Source organism: Scyliorhinus torazame, chromosome 4 (genome assembly GCF_047496885.1).
Source record: "Scyliorhinus torazame isolate Kashiwa2021f chromosome 4, sScyTor2.1, whole genome shotgun sequence".
Classification (NCBI taxonomy): domain Eukaryota; kingdom Metazoa; phylum Chordata; class Chondrichthyes; order Carcharhiniformes; family Scyliorhinidae; genus Scyliorhinus; species Scyliorhinus torazame.
Window position 1 is genome coordinate 126,871,572 of NC_092710.1, and position 24,570 is coordinate 126,896,141.

The following is a 24,570-nucleotide window of genomic DNA, read 5'->3' on the forward strand; positions in this document are numbered from 1 at the left end:
CCTTGCCTGTATGTGTCTTGCTCCGATTCTCAACCTGGTTACTGCTGCCCATGAAATGGATCAGGTCATTCGGCAGACTCAATACGTTTACACACGGTTCCTGATTGCAAACATCACTCAAATTCTTTTAACCAGCTTTCAGCTCATCAAATGTTCATTATGAGCTGGAAATGTATAAGTTCCCCAAGGTTAGATCATGTTCAGAAAATGGAATCACTAAGTAAGATAGCTCACTCATTTGAGCAAAATGTTCAAATCAATAATTACTAATCTGCCCGGTTTATTTTAACCAATGAAGTTCACAAATGCATGTGTGCATGGGATTGTAGTTGTTTCTGGTGTTACTGAGTCAGGGGCCAGTCTAAAACAGTGGTCACCTTCATGCCCATTTTCTTCTACCAGCACATAATTTAGACCACAAAGGTTGTCAGGGGAGGCGGAATATGGAGTTGAGGCCAAAATCAGATCTGCCATGATTTTATTGAATGGGGAAGCAGGCTCAGGGAACCAAATGGCCTACTCCTGCTTCTATTTTGTATGTGTCATAACCCCTACGATGACCACGGGGAAACTATCCTTGATCTCCCTGTGGAGTTTCTGAGATAGGGGACGAAGGCAGCCCAGCTGGAGATCATTAAACCAACATATAAAGCCAACCTAAGGAGGGCCCGGAGCTTTTTGTTGTCCCAACAGAGACTGGATTGGGAGAGAGTAGGCAGAGTATTGTACATAGTTAAATAAATCCTTGTTCCATTACCACTGGTTTCCTCAGTTATTAAAGTATGTTCATGTGTATGTTCACAATGATGGCAGAAGGCCATGGAAAAACTCAGGCCGATTTTGTGATATAAGATGATAATTGCTGATATTAGTTATCTTTTTAAAGGAAAAATGCACTTTTTTATAAAACTCCATATAATACTTAGAAACCCGGTAATAAAGTAACCACATAGAATTGTAACATTAAGAATAACAGCAGCCGTGCATGTCTTCAAACAATTATTAATAAGAACAAAGGTTATTTTGACAGTATGGTGCAAATCTTCCACTTCTTTGCATCCAACTCTGACAACTAATTCATCTATTTTTCCTGACCTTTTCTTCAAAGTTCATTGATAGTCATTTAGCACAAGACTGTTTCTCACAGTTAATTAACTCTATTGCTATGGCTATAATGAGTTGTGAGCTTTTATGCTCAACCTCTGTGACATTCATGACATATGTCAGTCAATATAGCTATTTTTATTCATTGTAGAATGTGTTGTCATGAGCAAGGTCAGCATTTATTAGTCAGTCCTATAATTGCCCTTGAGAAAGTTATGGTGAGCCCCCTCCTAGGACAACTGAAATTTGTTCGGTGAAGGTACTCACACTGTCCCACGCCCCCTGTCCCATCATTGGAGCCTGTGTCTTCAGCCAAGACTCGAATTTCCTCCTGAAACCCCTCCCCTTCTCCATTTCCCTCTCCTCCATAAAGCCCAACTCTTGAACCAAACCTCTCGTGAACACTTGACCCCCACCTTGGTTTGGCCCAGTGTTGATTTTATGGCTGGAATGTTCATGTATGTTAAAGGTCCTTTAAAAATTCATGTGCTTGGTGTTATATCCAACGTCATCATACAGTGCTCTACAACAAATGATTTGATGTTCAGTCCATCATTCCACTGGTGAACACAGCAAATGAGATTAAGTTAATTAGTTTTTGGAGGAGCTCATTGGAAATACATTGCAAGATATTATTAACCTTTATTCAAATAATGCCAAGAAATTCATCTGGTGTTGTAAGACTTCTTATTAAAGAAATTCATGGAATAGGTTCACAGAATCCTTACAGTGCAGAAGGAGACTGTTTGGCCCATCGATTCTGCACTGACCCTTCAAACAAGCACACTGCCTCGGCCCTCTCCCCCATCCAATCCCCATAACCCCGTAACTCCACACATCTTTGGACACTAAGGGGCATTTAGTTTGGCCAATCTACCTAACCTGTACATTTTTTGAGAGGAAACCGAAGCACCCAGAGGAAACTCATGCAGACACGGGAAGAATGTGCAAACTCCACACATACAGTCAACCAAGTTTGGACTCAAACCCATGTAGATTTCTAACATCCACCTGAACAGGCAGCTCAAACCTATTTTAACACTTTATTTGGATGATGTTACCTGCAACAATGCAGCAGATGTGAGATAATATATGATGTTGTGAAGTTGATTTTAAAAAATAGTTTGGGAATATGGTGGTGTTCTGTATAGAAGTCCATGTGGCGGTGTCTACTTCTTAAGTTATGTATCTGTATGTATCTACCTGATTTAATTAAGCTGGGTGAGGGTTAATAGAGACAGCTGTCTGAGAGATAAAAAGGTAAAGGTGCAAGAGCATGCATTTGTAATGAAAAGCTATGGTGAAGTGAATTTACTAGGAAATAGATTAGGGTTTTAAAAATTGCATTAGGGGATAGATGGGAACATGGGGCGGGATTCTCCCAGCCTTGGGCCAGGCCGGAGAATCCCCTCGAATGGATCACGCCGCCCGACGCAGGCACGCGATTCTCCGCAGAGCGAAGAATCGGCACCATTGGCGCCGGCGTAGTTGGCGCGGCGCTGGTCGTGGGCCGCTCTCCGTGGCTGGCCCACTGATTCTCTGGCCCGGATGGGCCAAGCGGTCGTAAGAAAAGAGCCGAGTCCCACCGGCGCCATTCTAACCTGCTCTGAGCTGGCGGGACCTCGACCTTGAAGGGTCGGGTAGCAGCCTGTGGGGGGATCCGACCCTGGGGGGGCCTCCGATGTGGCCTGGCCCGCGATTGGGACCCACCAATCGGCGGGCTGGCTTCTGTGGCTGGGGGACTCCTTTCCTACGCACCGGCCTCTGTAGTCCTGCGCCATGTTGCGTCGGGGCCGGCGTGTTGAAGGAGGCCACTGTGCATGTGCGTGTTGGCGCCAGCGCCACTGCGCATGTCCTCATTGGCGCTGGCTCAACTGCGCATGCATGGATCCTGCGGCGCACAGTTCGCACCGGGATTGGCAGCTGGATCGGCGCGAACCGCTCCAGCACCGTGCTGGCCCCCTGTAGGTGCCAGAATTAGTCCTGGGAGCGGCCTGTTCATGCCGTCGTAAAACACAACGGCATTTACGATGGCGTGGACACTCTGCCGCGGGATTGGAGAATCCCGCCCTTGGTGTTTTCGTTGTTAAATTTCAAATGGCAGTTTAAGGAACCTTTACAACTTACAAAGGCTTCACAAGTAAACGAAGGAAGATTATTAAATTTTATTTGACTCAAAAGTGGAGGCAACATGAAAGACTTTTATATTTTGGAAAGGCTGTATTTAAAGAAGTGCTGTGGAGAATAGAATCGAAAATTAAAGGTGAAAAACATGTTCAGGGAAAAATGTTGAGCTGGGTTAGGTGGCTGTGTGGGAGTGTTGGCCTGGAACCAGCTATATGATGAGAGAAGGTGAGAAAGCTGAAGCAGCCATCTTTTCAGACCAGAAAAATATTTGTTTAGAAAGCAGTTTGTTTTATAAGCTTTCTTGGAATTCAACAGCAGAGTGGAAGCGTTTGAGAAGTCGAGTTTTATACCTTTACTGAAGTAAAAATATTTTTTGCCTTGGGTAATATTATTGGATACTTATGGTTAAAACTTGATGCGGGAATTGTTGTCACGTAGTTTACTTGTGTGTTCTGACCAAGTAAGTTTTGGGGGGCTGTTTTGTCGGATCCGTTCAGCTATTTAACTTCAATCTTGTGTGCTTAAGTGTTTTTTTTCTTCCCGTTAATAAATCTTTTAATTTTTACATCCCAAAAGTGTTACTGGAGTTCTATGCTTCTGGAATCAGTAGGGGTTTTTTTTCTTCTCATTTTCAAAATGCATTAAAAAAAGGTTATGATCAGTAAGACAAGTTTCCCTTGAATCAGCAAGTTTCAAGCTTCAAACTGACAGTAATTTACTTTTAAATTCTCTTCTGCCACCAAGAGCTATGATGTGTTGTGGCAAGTCTCTCCATAATTCCACAGCCAGCCCACCCCAGACCCACAGGCAGATTGTCTAAAATTTCAGGGAGACTGTTGTCCATGAACCGATTCCTAACAATTAACATCAGTCAATCTTGTATTCCCTGTCTGGATAACAAGCCTGCTCATAAGTACAAGCTCCTAGCCTCTGGGCCTTCAGGCAGAAGAGATGCGTGGTGCAGTGGCAAGGACTCACTGATGCCAGTAATAAGAATGTGCAACTCACTCCCACAAGGGGCAGTTGAAGAAAAACTAGGGCACACTTGTTAAGAGCATAAGGGAGAAAGGAATAGAAGGTTACGACTTAACATGAAAACGGGTGGGAGAAGTTTCATATGAAGCATGATCAACTGCCATGGACGATTTGGGCAGAATGGCTTGTTCTGGTTCTGTAGATCAACGTACGTAATTTGTAGGTCAGTGTCATTATATAACCCTGAGTCCAGGCAGAGCTTCTCACTTGACGCCAAGAAAAAGATCCTACATTTTCAGAGAAGCACCAAAGTAGTGAATAATTTGGAATATTTTCACGGCGAGGAGAGAGTGGTAAACGTCCACATGGTGTTCTCCCCTTTATCCACTGTAGTGGAAAACATCGGTAAATCTAGCAATGAATTCACGCGAGGGAGATGTTCGTCACAGGAAGAGAGACTGTGTTCACTTTTCACAATGAAACAATTAGTCTTCCACATGGATGGCCTGTTCTGTATTTTTGCAACTTTTATTTTGCTTGATATATACAGCCATATTGTTTACCCCTCACTTTCACTGTTTCTCACACTTCTTTAGTATCGGAATGATTCAGATTGGGTAAGTTAATTACATTTTATTCAACCACATGCCATCGAGAATATGAAATGAGCAGACTGTTTAGAAAGTAAATGTCAAAGATCTGCTTACGTTTAGTTAGAAATTTTATCCAATTAATTATTGAGAAGACAGAAACAATTGGCTTTGTCCCTGCCACAAACTCCATTTGACTGATTTAATTATTCTGCTCTAACCACTGTCTGAGACTGAACGAGACCTTTTACAATTTTGAGAACTATTTACTCTGAGCTGAGGTACTGACACCAAATCCCATCAAGATCATCATTCCTCGTGCGTAACATTACCTATATCTGCCCCTGCTTCAGCCTGTCGGGTAGTCAAACTCTCGTCTCTGTTTTTGTTACCTCAAGATTGAACAATTCAAATGCTTTCCAGGCCATCCTCCACCTTCCACCCTCCGTACATCTGAGCTCATCCAAGTATGAGATATGTTGGGCTGGATTCTCCGATCCTGCGGCTATATCTGTAGGATCCGTCTGGTCTTACGACTAGAAAGTCGGCGCTGCCCCCCGCACTGATCCTCCATCCAGTGGGGGACTAGCAGCCACGCAATATAAAGCCCCCCCGGCTTTACCTGTGGATATGGCAGGAGAATGGCCGGGTCCGTGCCACGCATGCGCACGGCTGCGGCCTGCGATGGCCGCGCGTGCAACATAGCGCCCGCCAGGCGCGGACCCGGCCTGTCAAAGATTGCCTCCCTGTAATCAGCCTCACCACCCCCGGACCACCCCTCAACTGTACCCCAGCTCCTGCAGAAGCCACCCCTGCCAGCGGAACAGCTCCCCCCGACTGCGGCGGTGCTGGACTCAGTCTGCAACCGCCACGCGAGATCCCCGAACGGTGTGAGCACACATGTCCCACGCTGTCAAGCAATCGGCCCATTGGGGGCGGAACATAGGGGGAGGGCCTCAGGTGACGTCCTGAGGCTGTCCATACGACGTGCGGTATACTCCCCGAGTACGCTGTTTTTAAGGGGCTGGATCTTTGCCGATTCTCGCTTAAACTGTTTTTTTCCGGCTAATCGGCAAACACGATTTCAGCGTCGCCGATCGGAGAATCCAGCCCTGAGTGTCCATACTAATTCCCAAAAAGTCCCATTCACCCATCAATCCTTGTGCTTGCTGCCCTAAATTGAGTCCCAGAATGGCAATGCTTGGTTTTAAAACATGTTCAAATCCTTCCATAGCCTCACCCATTCCGATCCCTGTATTTGTTATATATTTGGAGTTGTTGTGTTGTGTGGTCACTTTAAGAGTCTGGTCACATATATAATTTATGATGTCTTCAGCTATTTCACAGGCTTCGCCTCAGTCTACATCAAGCCTTTGTACAGTTAACGGCTCTTCAATAAACCCACTCTCTTATTTGCATTCAACTCCATTGAAGTTTGAACTTCAAGTTCTTTTGTCCTGATAGCCCAGAACATAACAGGATAAAAAGAATACTGCCGACGAAGGACGGATTAAAAATTCTTTTAAAGCATAAATAGAAAAGCAAAGTTTTTTGACATTGAGGCAGAATCAACAACAAGTCAGCCGATTGATTGTACCTGGCATTGGAACGGTAAGGTTGTGGGGCAGAATTTGAAAAAAGGCCCGCGCCTAAAATGAAAAACGACAACCCTGAGGAGTTTGGGCTGCACACTTCGCCACATGCACAGTTAGAGTAAAGCACAGAGGTGGAGTGAGACAGAGATTTCTTGCATTGCATTAAATCCAAGACAAGCTGCTACAATTGGCTTATATTATTAAATAAACCACATCATTTATATTAAGCTTGTGAAGGGAAGTTGCGAGCAGAACCCGGGATCACTGTAAAATGGCGGGGCAATTTGGCACCATTAGCCCATTCAAGGAAAAATTTTAAAATTGGAAGTCCTATGCAAAACGTTTTCATTACTATATTTTAGTTAACAGGATTTCCGAGGATATCACTGTCCCTGCTTTCCTGAGCACCATTGGCAATACATTTTTTATAAAGTATATCTGTTAGGATTCTACATTTTAGAAATTGACACAACAAAGTTACAAAATAATATCATGCACAAACAAAAGCCGAACAATAATAAGAACAGGGAATCAGTATCCAAGCCACTCTCCCGGCTTCTCGGGCAGCTTTCCAAGACACGTCAACAAGGAGAAGAGTCAGCCACCAGACAATAAGGGGGGAATCAAGTCTAACCCAGGGAGAAAGAAAACAGGATATCTATTCAATATAATGCTCAGCCCATCCCCAAAGCTCCAAGCACCCGGGGATCAAATCCAGCCTCCCGACCCCTGCCCACCTACCCCAACAGATGGCCTCAAAATGAGGCAGCTCTGATCCTCAGGCACAACAGCACACGAGCCGTGGTGCTAGGTCTGACTTAGCCCAGCACCATCAAAAAAGTAAACTCAGGAGATTATATCTCCACACAACCCAAAACTCTCACCGCACTGAGCTTGCACCCACCCAACCCCATTCAGGGCAATGTACCACTCCCACTTTCATAAGGAGGAAAATGGTAATCTCCCTAATCCGAGCCAGGAGGCGATCCCAGTCCACGAGAAGATGAATCATCAAGGCACCCAGTCCTGGAAGGGAGGGGGAGGCCCTGCACTCCTCTCCCAGCCACCCAGACCAGAATCAGGGGCAGCACCATGCTCGCCCAGATGAAAAAAGGAACACCCAGGGAGGGGACACCGAACTGATTCACGGTAACAACCATCATATAAAGGATATCCAGGGTCACTCTCATCCCCAAACCTCAGCTACGAATACCAATCTCATTTCAGCCTACTCTAATAACAGACAATCTGACATTCAAATTTAAAAGAAAAACCCAAAACAAAATAGCTCTAACTGGGAAACTATTCTCAATTACAGTGAGGATGAACGAACACAACCAGCACCAACCTTTCACCCCGCTCCCCACTCCGGCTCCATTCATCTAAACGAGACAGGGCGTGACAATGAAGAACATCCCCTTATCCCAATTGTTAGGATTATAAGATACCATAAGGCATAATTACAATTAGGCAACTTCAACAATGACCTTTAATATTATCTACACATTCCTATGACATCATGGGGCGGCACTGCTGCCTCACAGCTCTAGGGACCCGGGTTCAATTCTGGCCTCGAGTGACTGTCAGTGTGGAGTTTGCACTTTCTCCCAGTGTCTGCGTGGGTTTCCTCCGGGTGCTCCGGTTTCCTCCCACAGTCCAAAGATGTGCAGGTTAAGTGGACTGGCCATGACAAATTGCCCCTCGGTGTCAAAAGGTTTAGGTGGGGGTACTAGGTTGTGAGGATGGGGTTTGGAGGCATGTGCTTGGATACGGTGCCCTTTCCAGGGGCTGCTGCAGACTGAATGGACTGAATGGCCTCCTTCTGCACTGTAAATTCTATGATTCTGTGACCAATGGTAGCACAGTGGTTAGCACTGTTGCTTCACAGTGCCAGGGACCCAGGTTCGATTCCCGGCTTGGATCACTGTCTGTGTGAAGTCTGCACGTTCTCCCCGTGTCTGCGTGGGTGTCCTCCTGATACTCCGGTTTCCTCCCACAAGTCCCGAAGGACATGCTGTTAGGTGAATTGGGTATTCTGAATTCTCCCTCTGGGGAGAACAGGCGCCGGAATGTGGCGACTAGGGTTTTTCATAGTAACCTCATTGCAGTGTTAATGTAAGCCTACATACGACACTAATGAAGATTATTAAATTACCATCAGAGAGTCATCCCAATGTTGATGCATTGTCACGTATGCCTTTGCGTGCTGGTCACGTACCACCCAGTAATGGCAAGATTGTCTATTTTTCGCAGATTTAATGGGCTGGATTCTCAGTTCTTGAGACTAAGTGTTGATGCCAGGGCAGGATTCATGGACTTTCACGATAGCAAAACTGGAGCTGAACCTGGTCCGATTCAGCAACTGTGGAGGGACTAGCACCGGCACCACATGGAACACAATTGATTCCAATGAAAAACAGTGCGGATTTCGCCGGGTCCATGATTGGCACTCGGGAGGCTTACGTTTCAGCTGCATATACACATTACAATCCCTGCACACACTCATCCCAGCCAACAAGATGGCACTGGTTGTGCTGGAGTGCGCCCATGCAGCTGATGGGTCAGATGGGGCCAGTGGGCACCTAGAGGGGGTGGCTTGTGGGGGGGGGGGGGACGACCTATATGAGCGGTGGCCCTAAGTTCACAGTGGGCTGTCAACAGCAGGCGCAATTGCATAGCTGCCTTTCTGGTTGCGGCAATGATGTTCTGTGTCCATCCACCCCACCCTACATCCCACCTTCTGGCCACCCCTGCTATTCCCCCTGGCCCTGGCAGAAGCCCCCTTCCAGCGGCACAGCTGTCAGCAAACTATGGCGATGTTGGACACTTTCTGTACCTATCTCTCTCCCTCAGCCGCCACGACACCAATTTGACGATTTTTAAAAGCACAAGCGAACCGCGCCATCAGGAACTCGGCCTATCGGTGGCGGCGAATCGCAGAGGCCCCGGAGAATATCGAGTCAGGCCTGCTAATGATATGCAAACGGTGTTTACTGTCAGTGCATTGATGCCGCTGACATGATGGAGAATTGCGACTTGGCATCAAATCGGCTGCCGCGATTTTGGCGTTGGAACCTTTTCTCCGCCAATTGTGTTTCCCGATTTCGGTATCAGCCAACAGAGAATCCCGCCCCATATGTCCCAATGACTGCAGATCAGGTCCAACGATGGACCAGAAATGATCCCGTGATGGGGAAGGTACTGGAAATGGTGTTAGAAGGGAGTGATCTAAAATGCCTTGGCAACACCTCCAAATTTTCTTTGCAGGTCCATATGAGGGGCACATGTTCAAAAATGGCCTGCGGTAGTCCTGATGAAGTCAACGACTGCAGAACAAACCATTGAAAAGCTCAATGAGATTTTCGCCAGATTTGAGAAACCATAACAAATTGTGAGTGAAATGGTCCACAATCCACAGCAGTTTGAAGATTATCTAAAGATGAGTGGTAACCAACACATAAAATCAGCAATTTACCACTCATCCATGAATGGCTTGGACAAAGATTTGTCCCATCCTTGATGTATGCACTGAAAGCCTACAAGGACCAAGCCTCATTAAATTGCAGTCTAAACAATACCTTGTCGAGTTTAATGACACCACACATGTGACTACTCAGAGTTCCCAGCTTTACTACTACTGAAGAGGAAGTTGAAAATTACATTTGATCTACCTTTACCACAGGAGACTTCCAAAACAATAGAACGCAGACAGGAATCTTAAGAAGAGAAGGTAATTCCAAAAGATGCTTGTTTGAACAAGGAGAGCAAGTTTTGGCACGCAGTCATACCATCAGTGAGAAGACGGTTCCTGCAACGGTATTGGCTCAAACCCACCCTGTCTCCTAAACAGTACAAACTGAAGATGAGCAAATGTGGAGACAACACGCAGATCAGTTGTTAGCTACACACATCAATGTGCCAGTACTGTGTATGCCAGAACTACCGCGGGATGAACCACCAGCTATACAACCAGATTGTGTGCCTGTGACTTCTTGTCAATCAGCAGAAACCAAGATTGCCAACAAACTCCTTGCTATTCCTAGTCTTTGTAATGTTCTTGTCAGATGGCCTGATTTATATTACAAGAACACTTGTAGCTAAAGCTATAAACGATTTATTGACATTAACTGTGGGACAACTATATACAAACAACAGATGAATAAAAGTACTAACATGTACAAGCAACCTCTCGCTTCCAGCTCCAGTCAGTCTGAGGTCACCTGACTCTAACATTCACTGATATACTAATGAGACTCCTAGTGGTCAGTCGGTGAATTACAACATAAGCATGATATCACCACAGTCTTCCTTCTCAAAAGAGACTATGATGCCTTCCAGGGTAGAGGCATATTCTGAAGACCCAGAGAATACCTCTCAGATCAAGAATTAAATCCCTGAAATGCTCAGGCATCCAGTGCAGAATAGATGCCCACCAGATTGTATTTCCTATTAACTGTATTATCACTGTGTAATGATTCATTACCTGCCCATGCATATATTATTTGATGTCTATATAAAAGTACGATGGTTAATTATTGTTATAAGACCTTAGAAGTATATATTTGGGGTTGTTGTTGTGCTGTTGTGTGGTCACTTTAAAAATCTAGTCAGCTGTATAGTTTGTAACATCATCGGCTGCTTCACTGCCTTTGCCTTAGTCTACTTCAAGCCTTTGTATAGCTCTTCAATAAATCTGTGTTGTTATTTGCATTTAATCCCACATACTTCCACCTCAAGATCCTTTGTGCTGGAAGTCCAGAACACAACAGTAACCTTCTCAATTCCTCCAATTCTGGTTCTTTACCTCACTACTTTTATCTCTCCATCATTCCCAGGTGTATCTTCAGTTGATTTTCATGCTTCTTTGAGGAGGCCGGAGCTCTGGAATTCCCTACTTAAACCTCTCCACCTTTCAAAAACAATCCTTAAAACCTGCCTTTTTGATCAATCTGTCTCAGATCTTTCTCCTCATGTGGTTCGAAGTCAAATTTTACGTAAAAACAATCTTTTGAACTACCTTTGACAATTTATCACCTGTAAAGTGCTCTATAAGTCAAAGTTTTTGTTGTGAATAAAACTTTTTGTCAGTTTGAGTTCATTATACTTTAGGCATCATAGTTGCAGTTAATTTCATATTTCATTTTCATAACAGTGCAATAAGTCACACCTGAATGGTTAAGAAATTTCCAATCAGATACCAATCAAACGTACGCACATTACCTTCCAATGAAGAATGATTATAAGCCTGTTGAAATAACCAAGTTTGAGCCGTCAGCAAGAACTATAAAGAAAAATGAATCAAATTACTCTTAAATGTTCTTTAAAAAATCCTTTTCACTGTTCCTGCTTTGTCCTGCGAACATAGAGCTGGCAATAAGGATTTTTTGCATAATGAGGACTGACATTATTAAACCTACCTTTACTATTGCACTTTCTGACAATTTCTCTCAGATTCGTGCTTGACTGAAGAAGCCTGAGGCCGGAGTTAATGGGTTGCCAGTGTCATCATTTACAGCTGAAGAGAGTCAAGCTACAACCCCTCAGTATACATCCGTGCCGACAGATTATTTTCAAAACAAATAACATTAAAACAGGTTATTCAGGACCGGCTAGGATCTGTTTCTTGCTATCCACGTTACCGTCATCCCTGGCCTCATCCACCGATGTAAAAGCCCCAAATTCAGTAACAACAAATCGGAGGATGAAAACATCAGGTGGGATGTTTGGGTCCCATCGAGGAGGGCCCCGCCACGGGAGATTAGGGAGCCCAGCCAAAGGTCCATTGACTTTCGGCGGAACCGGATTATCCCGGCGGTGGGCGGGGCTGGAAAATACTGCCCTTTGTTGGAAACAATGCAAAACATTTCGGCTCAGAAATTCCACATGGGTTCTCCTGCCATATCATAACAGAGGAATAATATTGATGACTAAACAAAAGTCAAACACTCCTGAGGTTCCACTGTTGTACTGCTGAAGGTACAGAGTGAGAAATTCTAGGGACCAAAAAAAACGTTATATTTTTCCGAACAAAATGCAAGTGTGCGCAGGCACTGAAAGTAATCAGAAAGGCTGATGGAATGCTGGCCTTTATCTCAAAGATATTTTCAAAAGGGAAAAAAATGCTGTGCTTCAGTTCTTTAGAGCCTTGATCTGGAGTATGTTCAGTTTGGGGCATTGCTTTTCAGGAAAGGATGCATTGGCCTTGGGATGTGCAGATTCACCAGCATGATACCCGGTCTAAAGTCAAAAATTCTGTGGACAGGTTGCATGGACTGGACCTTTATTTCCATAAGCACAGAAGATTGAAGGGTGATTTAATGGGAGCGTTCAAAATGTTGATAAGATTTCATCATTGGGAGACCTTAGGACCAGGGGGCCATAATCGTAAAATCCTAGCCAGGTTTTCTCAGGAGTGAAATCAGGAAGCACATTTTACATAAAGGGTAACAGAGATCTGCAACTCTCTTCCCCAAAAGGTTGTTGGATCAATTAAAATTTGCAGGACTGAAATCAAATGATTTTTGTAAAGGAAAAAGGAATAAGGAACTAAGGTGGATTAAAGATACAGATCAACTAAGTAAATGGCTAAACAAGCTCAAGTTGCTGAAAGGTGCACTCCTGTTCCTATATTTCTTAACCTTGCTGAATAAAATGTATGTTCCAATGCCCAAGGAATGAATAGTTATTCCTGTGACAAATGAGCCTTTGCACTTTGAAATTATATCATTGCTAAGTGTGTATTAACGCAGTGACTGGCGTGGCATTCTTCACTGTCGATCAAAAGGTTTCTTGGCTGGTTGGACAGCTGATGTGTGGAACTGGGAGTTGGATGAATATCTGTAGTGGAGGAAACTAGAAGTAAATTCATAAAAGATCTATCCACAAACAGTGAAGTATGAAAGCTTTCCTCTGCATTACAATCATATAAATGATTATGCTTATACCCTCCTTCTGCACTGTCTGTGCGGAGTCTGCACATACTCCCCGTGTGTGCGTGGGTTTCCTCCGGGTGCTCCGGTTTCCTCCCACAGTCCAAAGATGTGCAGGTTAGGTGGATTGGCCATGATAAATTGCCCTTAGTGTCCAAAATTGCCCTTAGTGTTGGGTGGGGTTACTGGGTTATGGGGATAGGGTGGAGGTGTTGACCTTGGGTAGGGTGCTCTTTCCAAGAGCCGGTGCAGACTCAATGGGCCGAATGGCCTCCTTCTGCACTGTAAATTCTATAATAATCTAATTCTATGACACAGTCAGTAATAAATATAAACTGCATAAATAAACATAAAGAACAATCACTTAAAGATCAGAGAAAGGGTGCTTTTAAGACATGGAAGGGGTTCTGGCTGTTCATAGTTTGATCCTTGCCCACATCCATAGGAATTGACTCATAGTTGCCCTAAATCAAGAAGGCTAGCTAACATTTGCGTCTTCTTCTATCTACGTTTAATTCCAAATCTTACAAAAGTTAAATTAATATCCATTTTAAAATCTATTCGATTTAACATTCCTTTGTGGGAAATGTTTCTGCCACTTTGCAAATAGTTCCATTTCATGTCCTGGGTCTATCTCAGAAGAATTTCTGACTGATAGCAAAACCAGTAATCACCAGTTGTAAGGAGCAGTGCCGCCTCTTGCCTCAAACAAGGCCAGTGAGATAGGAATGGGTTAGAAGCTGGGACTCACAATTCCGGGATTTCCTGTGTCCTCAGCTTCTCATTGAGTGAGTAGACCGTTGGCGGATACTATGGCAAGTGAGAGGACTGCCAATGTGGTTCTGTAAACCGAGTGGTCACATGATGATGTGGTTATTTAAGAGGTCACATGACGGAAGCACAGGAGTTTTCCCTGAAGTACGGGCAGCGTGCAAGCATGTAATAGTAGCTCAGCTAGTGAATAAAATATTGTTTGTTATAAGTCCTTGATTGTCAGTTTGTAGGAACCCAACACTTGTATGATTACTGCCTTGGGATTAAGGCCTAGATCTTGACCCAGTTCCCTGAAGGTATCGGAGTAAATTTCAAAAGTAATAAAACACAGACATGATAAGTGGCTGTTTGCTGATGATTGCAGAGTGTTCAGCTCCATTCCCAGTTATTAGAAAATGAAACAAGACATGTCTGAATATTGCAATCCTAGACAAATGTCAAGCTTAGGCTGATGTATCAGGTACAATTTGTTGCATACAAGTGCCATCTCCAATATAGGAGAGTCAACCACCTGTCATAGAATAGAAGCATCATAGAATCCCTACAGTGCAGGAAGGGGCCTTTTGGCCCATTAAGTTAGCACCAACCCTACCTAAGTCCACTCTCCTGCCCCATCCCCATAATCCCAACTATCCTGCACATCTTTGGATACTAAGAGGCAATTTATCATGGGCAATACACCTAACCTGCACATCTTTGAACTGTGGGAGGAAAATAGAGGACCCAAACAGACACGGGGAGAATGTGCAAACTCCACACAGTTACCCAAAGCGGCAACTGAAGCCGGCTCCCTGGCGTTGTGAGGTAGCAGTGCCACCGTGCCACCTTTGACATGGATGGTGAAGCCCACCATCAACATGCGAGGGATCAGGTGTGGTGGTGCCCTTGACCAACAGTTCAACTGGACAAGCACATGCCTACTAGAGCAGGTCGAAGGATGGGAATTCAATTCATGTTTCAAACTTGGTAAATCATTGGTTAGGCCACAGTTGGAACAATTGCATACGTTCCTGCTTGGTACCACATTGAGGCACGATCAATTTGACTGGAGACGAAGTTGAATCCAAACTGAGGCTTTATTAGTATCAGATGTGTGGCCTCCCACAGCAGCTGACAAAATGGCTACGAGCTGGAGGCCACGCATATTTATAACCCGGCTCCTGGGTGGAGCTAGCATGCAGGGGCCCAGGTGAACCTGTAGTGCAGGTTCTACCGCACAACCCCTAATATAAGAACACAGTGGTTTACCACATTCACCCCCTGTTAAAATTGAGTCCGGCGGGGGGTGGTGGATAACTATATACAATGAGCAATCTTTAATATTTATAGAGCAGTAAATATAATGTCTGGTCATCCGGCGGGCCAGTCAGAGGTTCAGCCGGTCTGGCGCCTTGATAGTCCTTTGAGATCGACAAAGTGGAGCCGGTGGTGTTGGTGCTGTCGTGGTCGAAGTTGACTCCAGGAGCGTGCCAGAATCCTCTTCATCAACGGGTGTGGGCAGGGGGAGGATGGACAGTCTAGAGGGGGTGATGGGGGCGGCGGGGGAGGAGAGGGTGGCGCCGGGGGCGACGGGGGTGGTGTGGGAGTGGAACCTGCTGGTGCCAAGTCCCTGAGGGATATCCTGGCGGCCATCAGGAACACCACGTAGGCGTACTGTGGGTTTGCGTGGAGCAGGTGCACCCTTTCCACCAACGGATCCGCCCTGTGGAGCCGCACATGTTTACGGAGAAGCACGGTTCCTGGAACTGTGAGCCAAGTTGGGAGCGATACCACAGATGTGGACTTCCTGGGGAAGGCAAAAAGACGTTTGTGTGGTGTACTGTTAGTAGCAGTGCAGAGTAATGAGCAAATGGAATGTAGTGCATCAGGGAGGACCTCTTGCCAGCGGGAGGTCGGGAGATTTCTGGACCGTAGGGCCAGCTGGACAGCCCTCCATACTGTCCCATTCTCCCTTTCTACCTGTCCGTTGTAGCTCGTCGTTCTGCTGGAGGCGATACCCCTGCTGAGCAGGAACTGACGTAGCTCATCACTCATGAATGAGGATCCCCTGTCACTGTGGATGTAGGCAGGGAAGTTGAACAGAGTGACGATAGAATTAAGGGCTTTAATGATGGTGGCAGACGTCATGTTGGGGCATGGGATAGCGAAGGGTAAACGGGAGTATTCATCGATCACACTGAGGAAATATGTGTGTCGACTGGAGGAGGGGAGGGGGCCTTTGAAATCCAAGCTGAGGCGTTCAAATGGGCGGGAGGCCTTCACCAGGTGCGCACGGTCCAGCCGGTAGAAGTGTGGTTTGCACTACGCACAGACCTGGCAGTCCTTGGTGATCGTTCTTACTTCCGCGACGGAGTAGGGCAAATTTCATGCCTTAATGAAGTGGCACAACCGAGTGACCCCTGGGTGACAAAGGTTGTCGTGCAGGGCCCGGAGTCTGTCTACCTGTGCGCTGGCACACGTACCTCGGGATAGGGCGTCTGGGGGCTCGTTGAGTTTGCCAGGGCGATACTTAATCTCGTAATTATAGGTGGAGAGCTCGATTCTCAACCGCAAGAATTTATCATTTTTGATCTTGCCCCGCTGTGTGTTGTTGAACATGAAGGCTACCGACCGTTGGTCAATGAGGAGAGTGAATCTCCTGCCGGCCAGGTAATGCCTCCAATGTCGCACAGCTTCAACGATAGCTTGGGCCTCCTTTTCGACGGATAAGTGCCGAATTTCAGAGGCATGGAGGGTGTGGGAAAAAAATGCCACGGGCCTGCCTGCCTGGTTGAGGGTGGCGGCAAGTGGGAAAAGGAAGTGTTTCGTCTACAGCGTGCATTCCAGCTTTGGCAATATCAGCTCTGATCCGGGCGAAAGCCCGTTGAGCCTCGGTCAGGGGGAAATGAGTGGACTGTATGAGTGGGCGGGCCTTGTCCGCGTAGTTTGGGACCCACTGTGCGTAATACGCGAAGAACCCCAGGCAGCGTTTGAGGGCCTTGGGGCAGTGGGGGAGGGGGAGTTCCATGAGGGGGTGCATGCGGTCGGGATTGGGCCCCAGAACTCCGTTCTGGACTACGTAGCCGAGGATGGCTAAACGGTTTGTACAGAACACACACTTCTCCTTGTTGTACGCGAGGTTGAGGAGAATGGCGGTGCGGAGAAATTTAGCGAGGTTGACGTCGTGGTCCTGCTGATCATGGCCGCAGATGGTCACATTGTCTAGATACGGAAACGTGGCCCGCAAGCCATTCGGTCCATCTCCCTTTGGAAGACCAAAACCCCATTGGTGACGCCGAAGGGGACCCGAAGGAAGTGATATAGCCGGCCGTCTGCCTCGAAGGCGGTGTATGGCCGGTCCGATTTACAGATGGGGAGCTGGTGGTAAGCGGATTTCAGGTCCACCGTTGAGAAGACCCGGTACTGTGCAATCTAGTTAACCATGTCAGATATGTGTGGGAGGGAGTACGTGTCGAGCTGCGTGTACCTGTTGATGGTCTGGCTGTAGTCCACGACCATTCGGTTTTTCTCCCCAGACTTAACCACTACCACTTGAGCTCTCCAGGGGCTGTTGCTGGCCTCGATGAATCCCTCCCGAAGCATCCGCTGGACCTCAGACCTGAAGAAGGCCTTATCCTGGGTGCTGTACCATCTGCTCCTGGTGGCGACGGGTTTGCAATCTGGACTTAGATTGCCAAAGAGGGAAGGGAGATCGACTTTTAGGGTCGGGAGGCCGCACACAGTGAGAGGTGGTAAGGGTCCGCCAAATTTAAGGGTCATGCTCTGGAGGATGCACTGAAAGTCCAGGCCGAGGATAAGTGCAGCGCAGAGGTTAGGGAGGATGTAGAGGCGAAAACAGTGGAACTCTACACCTTGGACTGTGAGCGTGACCGTGCAGTACCCCTGGATCACTACGCGATCGGATCCGGAGGCCAGGGAGATACTTTGATTGGTAGGGTGTACCTGAAGGGAGCAGTGCCTTACCGTATTCGGATGTACAAAGCTCTCGGTGCTCCCGGAATCCAGTAGGCAAGAGGTCACATGGCCGTTGTCTTTCACGCTGGTGGATGCGATGGTCAGAGTATGTGGTCGGGACTGGTCGATTGCCATGCATGCAAGCTGTGGTTCATCGTCGGGTAGTGAGGCGGCCGTTGAGTTGGGGTCCTGAAACGCCGTTGGTATCCATGTGCTGCGGGGTGGACAAGATGGCAGCGCCCGGAGGTCCTGGGGATTACAAAATGGCGGCGCCCATGGAATGCACGTTACGGGGGTGGAGCAAGAAGGCGGCGTCCATGAAACGCACGTGTTGTGCGGGGAAGAAAATGGCAGCGCCCATTGCTCGCACATAGCCTGGGGAGGAGAGGAGGATAGCGGTGCCCATTGTCCGTGACCGGGGGGGGGGGGGGGCGACCATGGCCGCTGAGCGGGCCTGGCACACCGCTGCGTAGTGGCCCTTCTTCCCGTAGGCCTTACAAAGGGCAGCGCAAGCCGGGCAGCGTTGGCGGGGATGTCTTTGCTGGCTGCAAAAATAGCATTGGGCCCCCCAGAGATCAATGGCTGGTGCGTCGCGCAGGCTTATTGGGTGGGTAGCGCCCCCGCTGGGACGGCTGCCTGTGGGGCACATGAAGCATAGGAGGAGTGGGTCGTGCGGTTGGGGGCATAGGACTGGACATTGCGCAGGGCGACCATCATGGAAAGCGCTAGTGAACATAGAACATAGAACATTACAGCGCAGTACAGACCCTTCAGCGCTCGATGTTGCGCCGACCTGTGAAACCACTCTAAAGCCCATCTACACTATTCCCTTATCATCCATATGTCTATCCAATGACCATTTGGAATGCCCTTAGTGTTGACGAGTCCACTACTGTTGCAGGCAGGGCATTTCACGCCCTTACTACTCTCTGAGTAAAGAACCTACCTCTGACATCTGTCTTATATCTATCTCCCCTCAATTTAAAGCTATGTCCCCTCGTGCGAGACATCACCATCCGAGGAAAAAAGCTCTCACTGTCCACCCTATCCAATCCTCTGATCATCTTGTATGCCTTAATTACGTCACCTCTTAACCTTCTTCTCTCTAACGAAAACAGCCTCAAGTACCTCAGCCTTTCCTCATAAGATCTTCCCTCCATACCAGGCAACATTCTGGTAAATCTCCTCTGCACCCTTTCCAATGCTTCCACATCCTTCCTATAATGCGGCGTAACTACATCCCTGACTATGACCACCTCTGCCTCCTGAATGATCCGAAGTTCATCCAGCTCCAGCTCCGTAACGCGGTTTCTGAGGAGCTGTCGGCGTCCCTCACCTCAAACATTCTGCAGGAGGAACATTGCACTACCTTCCCTGCCATCCCCTCGAGATTAAAAAAAAGAAGAAAGAAAGAGCTTACCTGTTATTCACTCCCCTTCTCAGCAAGCACTCACTCAGCAACCTCTGCATCCTGCACAATAACACCTGAAGGAAAAGAAAAGAAAAACTACTTACCAGTCACCAGCTAATCCCTTGCCTGCAGGCTGTGACATCCCAGTTCAACTTCTACCTGCCCTCGAGCCTTCCTCGTGATCTTTACAGCAGTTGTTTTTTTGGTTAGAGGAGGGGGTAGGGAGGGAAACACTGAAGAAGTGTTTTGGGTTTAAGTGTCACTTGACAACAGCTCCTCCACAAACCACCTTCAAGTTAGGGTGACCACAATGAAGGTATGCAAATTTCCCTTGCAACAGCTAATCAGCAGCTCCGCTCTACTGCCCTCTTCTGGTGTTTTAGTCGCTGCGAGGTCACGCGTGGCCCCTTCTAGGAGCCGCTGCCTGATAACATCAGACCCAATCCCAGTTACAAAAGCATCCCGCATAAGGAGATCTGAGTGCTCCTGAGCTGTAACGTCCTGACAGTCACAATCCCGCACTAGTGGGATCAGGGGAAGTCCTCGATTGACTCACCAGGTAGTTGAGTACGCATTGCAAGCGCATGTTTGGCGACGAGCGTGTTCGTCTTCTGCTCATAATTTTTTTTAGTCGTGTCATGGCATTAGCGTAATTGAGCGCATCCTGGATCAGCGGGAAGACTTTGGAGCTGAGTCTGGAGTACAATATTTGAATCTTCTGAGCCTCTGGAAGAGGGGTCGTCGCCGCGTTGATATACGCTTCAAAACAAGATGCCAGTACTGTAAGTTCTTTCTGGCGTCGCTTGCGAGTGGATCCAGCTGCAGGCGATCTGGTTTAATCCGGAGGTCCATCTTCTGAATCTGATTCTAATAAATTGAGGCACGATCAAGTTGACCGGAGATGAAGTTGAATCCAAACTGAGGCTTTATTAGTATCAGATGTGTAGCCTCCCACAGCAGCTGACGAAATGGCTGCGAGCTGAAGGCCGCGCATATTTATCACCCGCCTCCTGGGCGGAGCTAGCATGCAGGGGCCCAGGTGAACCTGCAGTACAGTTTCTACCGTACAACCCCTAATATAAGAAAACAGTGGTTTACCACTCACATTTCAGGAAAGATATAAAGGCTTTCAAAAGTAATTGGAGAAGATTCACCAGGATGATTTTGGGATGTTATATGTGAAACGTTAGGACTTTGCATAAAGAAGGTTAAGAATTACTTGATAGATACTTTCAGGATTAAAAGTTTTGAAAGGATAGGCAGATTATTCTCTCCGGTGAATGGATGAGCAACAAATGGCCATAGATTTGAAATCATTAGGAATTGTTTTGGGGTGGATGAGGATTTTTTTTTCACTTCAGCGTTATTGGGATCTGGAAAAATTTCCATTCAAAGGTTATGGATGTTGATTCCACAAATAATTTCAAAAGGGAGTTGGACAGACATTTGAGGTTCAGGAACTTACAGGTTTACGCATAAAAAGCAGGACGAAGCACAACTACTGTTTCAAACAGCCAGCACAGAAATGACAGACTAAATGGTCTCCCAAGCTGTAAGTTCCGAAGATTCTATGACTTTCTGACTCCCCCTGAAGCCTCCCACTTACAAAGAACAAAATAGAAGTGTGATTAAATACACTCCACTTGCCAGGTTGGGTGCAGCTATAATAATCAAGTTTTCTGCCAACATCTCAGAAAGGGTAGTTTACTTGAGTGACACCCCAGCCACCAACTTAAACATTCATTCCGGTCCCACTAATGTGATAAGGCTACTGTTACCAAAACAAAGGTACCATGAAGGAATTCATATCTGTATTGGTAAACATTAGAAATAAGGTCTGGTTTTAGGTGGGTTCAGTTTAATATTTCTGTGCCTGGACAGGACATATAGTTGGATTCATGCTAGGAAAAGATGTTTGTGTGGTTTGGTTTCACTTCCAACTAGGATTCAATTGTGGTTGAGAGCTATGGCATGAAGAATAAATATGGTTGCTCAGCAACTAGTAGCCCTGATAAAAGGGAAAGTTTTCCTTTGTTCTTTAGTTTTAACTGAAAAGCTAGGGCAGTTGCAGATATACAGCTGTGAGAGGGAACAGCTCCCACAGCTCTTCTAAAAGCAATGGTTTTAGAATGCTAAAGAGGGAATATCTCTCTCAGCTTTGCCGTAAGAAAACCATACCATGGAGCAATAATTATCTGAAGAGTAGCTAGTGAAGGAAAGTAGAGAAATGAGAAGACGTTTTCAGGAGGTCCGAGGTTAAGGGTAAGAGAACTGAGGACTATTCAGTAAAATCAAACAGAACTGAGAAGAAGGCTGAGATGCCAGAAGGATATCTGAAGTGATTTTACTACAGCGTGAAACATGGAATGAAGTACCTGTGGGAATTGGTGGACAGACCTCAAGTGTGCAAATGCAGTCAAGGCAAATAAATCCTACAAGGGATTGATGTAAAACCTGGTGTGGATTCACTGTTAAAAGTAAAGTTGAAGCTCTGTTCAAAAAGTCCTTTTGAAAATGTGAAGTGGATTTCGCAACACAACCTTCTAATGGAAAGCATGACTACAAGAGAAAACTTTAAAGCATGTTTTGATAGTGAAGTTCGAAAACTCTGTCCAAAGATGTGCAGGTTAGGTGGATAGGCCATGCTAAATTGCCCCTTAGTGTCCAAATGATGTATAGGTTATGTGAATTGGCAATGGTCAATGTGTGGGGTTATGGGGATAGGGAGGGGGAGTAGGCCTTGGTACAGTGTTCTTTTGGAGGGTTGGTGCAGACTCGATGGGCTGAATGGCCTCCTTCTTCACTGTAGGGATTTGATTATATGATAATCATCTGGGGTGGATTCTGAGGAGAAATCCATGGACACTAACTTGGGTTCAGAATGGAGCGTGTGTTGGACCAAGCCAATCTGTGCGTTTTAAAAAAGAGCTGTATATGCTAATAATATACTCTGTCATCTGCATTAATCTTAAAATCTGTGCGTGATTGTAAGGCAGTTGGGAGGAAAGGAGTATTTTCCTTGTTTAATAAATGTTCTTTTTTGTTGTTCAAACTAATGAGAATCATAGAATCCCGACAGTAAAGAAGGAGGATATTCAGCCCATTGAGACTGCACCAACCCTCTGAAAGAGTACTCTTCCTAGGTCCACTCCCCCACCTTAGCGCAATAACCCCTTAACCTAACTTACATGGCTTTGGACACTAAAGGGCAGTTTTAGCAGGCCAATCCACCTAATCTGCTCATCTTTGGACTGTGGGGGGAAACCGGAGCACCCGGAGGAAACCCACATAAACACGGGCCGAATATTCAAACTTCACACAGACAGTCACCCAAGGTCCCTGTGAGGCAGCAGTGCTAAGCACCATGTCACCGTGCTACACTGTGACTCTGTTCCTCTACGCTGGATTTTAAAAAGTAAAAGCTACAGGGCTGGATTCTCTGTTTCTGTGGCTAACTTCCGGCGCTTCGCAGAGCACCCGCAGATCGCACAGAGAACAGCCAGAGATTCGCCGGGTCCTAGGTCGGGCATGCGCAGGGCTGACAAGCTGCAGCAGCGCATGTCTACGCCCCCACCGGTTGCACCGGGAAACATGGCGCCGGCTGTGCTGGACCATGTACCCGCCCATCCAGACTCCACAGCCCAACCCCTGGAAATCCCCCACCACTCCCCCAGGCCTAGCAGATGCCCCCTGTCCAGCGGCACGGATGCTGGCCGAGTGTGGTGGCGTTGGACACCGTCCGCAGCTGGCAGACCAGGTTCCCGACAGCTGGGGCCACATGTGGCCAATGCCATTCGGAACTCGGCCCATCGGGGATGGAATATCATGGGTGGGCCGGCTGATGACATGCCTGCGGCATTGCGAATGCGCGTGGCATGCGTCCGGATTATGCCAATTTGGAGGGGGCGGAGCATCGCCAACCGGCGCCTGCCCCAATTCCGGCATTGGGAGCCATTCTCCGCCTGATCGTCGATCTCGATTTCGGCCACGGAGAATCCCGCCTATGGTCTTTTGAGCCAACGTTCAATTCTGGGATATTGCCTTCCAGTTATACCATCAATTGGGATTTTTACACTATATTATCTGCAAAATGCAATCTGCAGCAAACGGTCAAGAATTCTTCAATAGAACCACCAAAATCCATTAACGTTGAAGGACAGGTGTAACAGCAGCATGGGAACACGATCACCTTCAAGACCCTCATTCAAACAACTTGGAAATTTATCATTGTTTGCCAATATTATCGCTCATTTTATTTTCCCAAGCTTTATTCTGAGTCCTTCAAAAATCAGCTTTTCTCAATTATATTACCTTGTTTTCTTGCCAGACATGTCCATCTCTATCATCATCTTAAAACATAATATATTATGGTCACTATTCCCTAGATGTTCCCCTACTTTTACTTTTCTGATCTGCTTTGGTTCATTCTCCATTATGAGATCCAAGAACGAATCAGAGTATTTAAAATCCCCCATGATTATAATTCCAGGTTTTCTCCTCAATTCATTAATTTCTCTGCATATTTCTTTCTCCCCCTCCTTTCTATAATTAGATGATTTGTCGACTACACCTATTTATGTGATTACACCTTTATTATTGTTTCTCTCCATCCAAATGGTTTCTATTTTTGTCTTGCATAGCTGCATCCCTTTTTCTACTGTCATTATTTTGTCCCGAGTACGTACAACTACTCCACCTTCCCATTTTCCCTCTCCAGCTTTTCTAAATATATTATGCCCAGCAGTATTTAAATCCCACTTCTGATTTTTCCATCGTCATGTTTAAAGATCCGTACGATCCCTCACAATACAGTATTGCCTCCACCTCCCCAGCTCCCATGTTTTATTCAGTACACGATGTGCAATACTGCAATAGGATTTTCTTCAACCTTATGTTTAAACATCCTTTTAGTCACTTCTTCTGTTCCTGTACTTGACATCAATGTCCTTCCTTACTTAATTCTTTTCTATTTTCTTCTATTCTGTTCTTTCTACATTTATGCTGCTGATGTTTCTTGTAGATTCCTCCCATCTCACCCCCATCCCCATTCCTCTCTTGCTAGTTTAATGCCTTTGCCAACTCTTTATTTACCCTTTCTGCCAGAAGGCAGA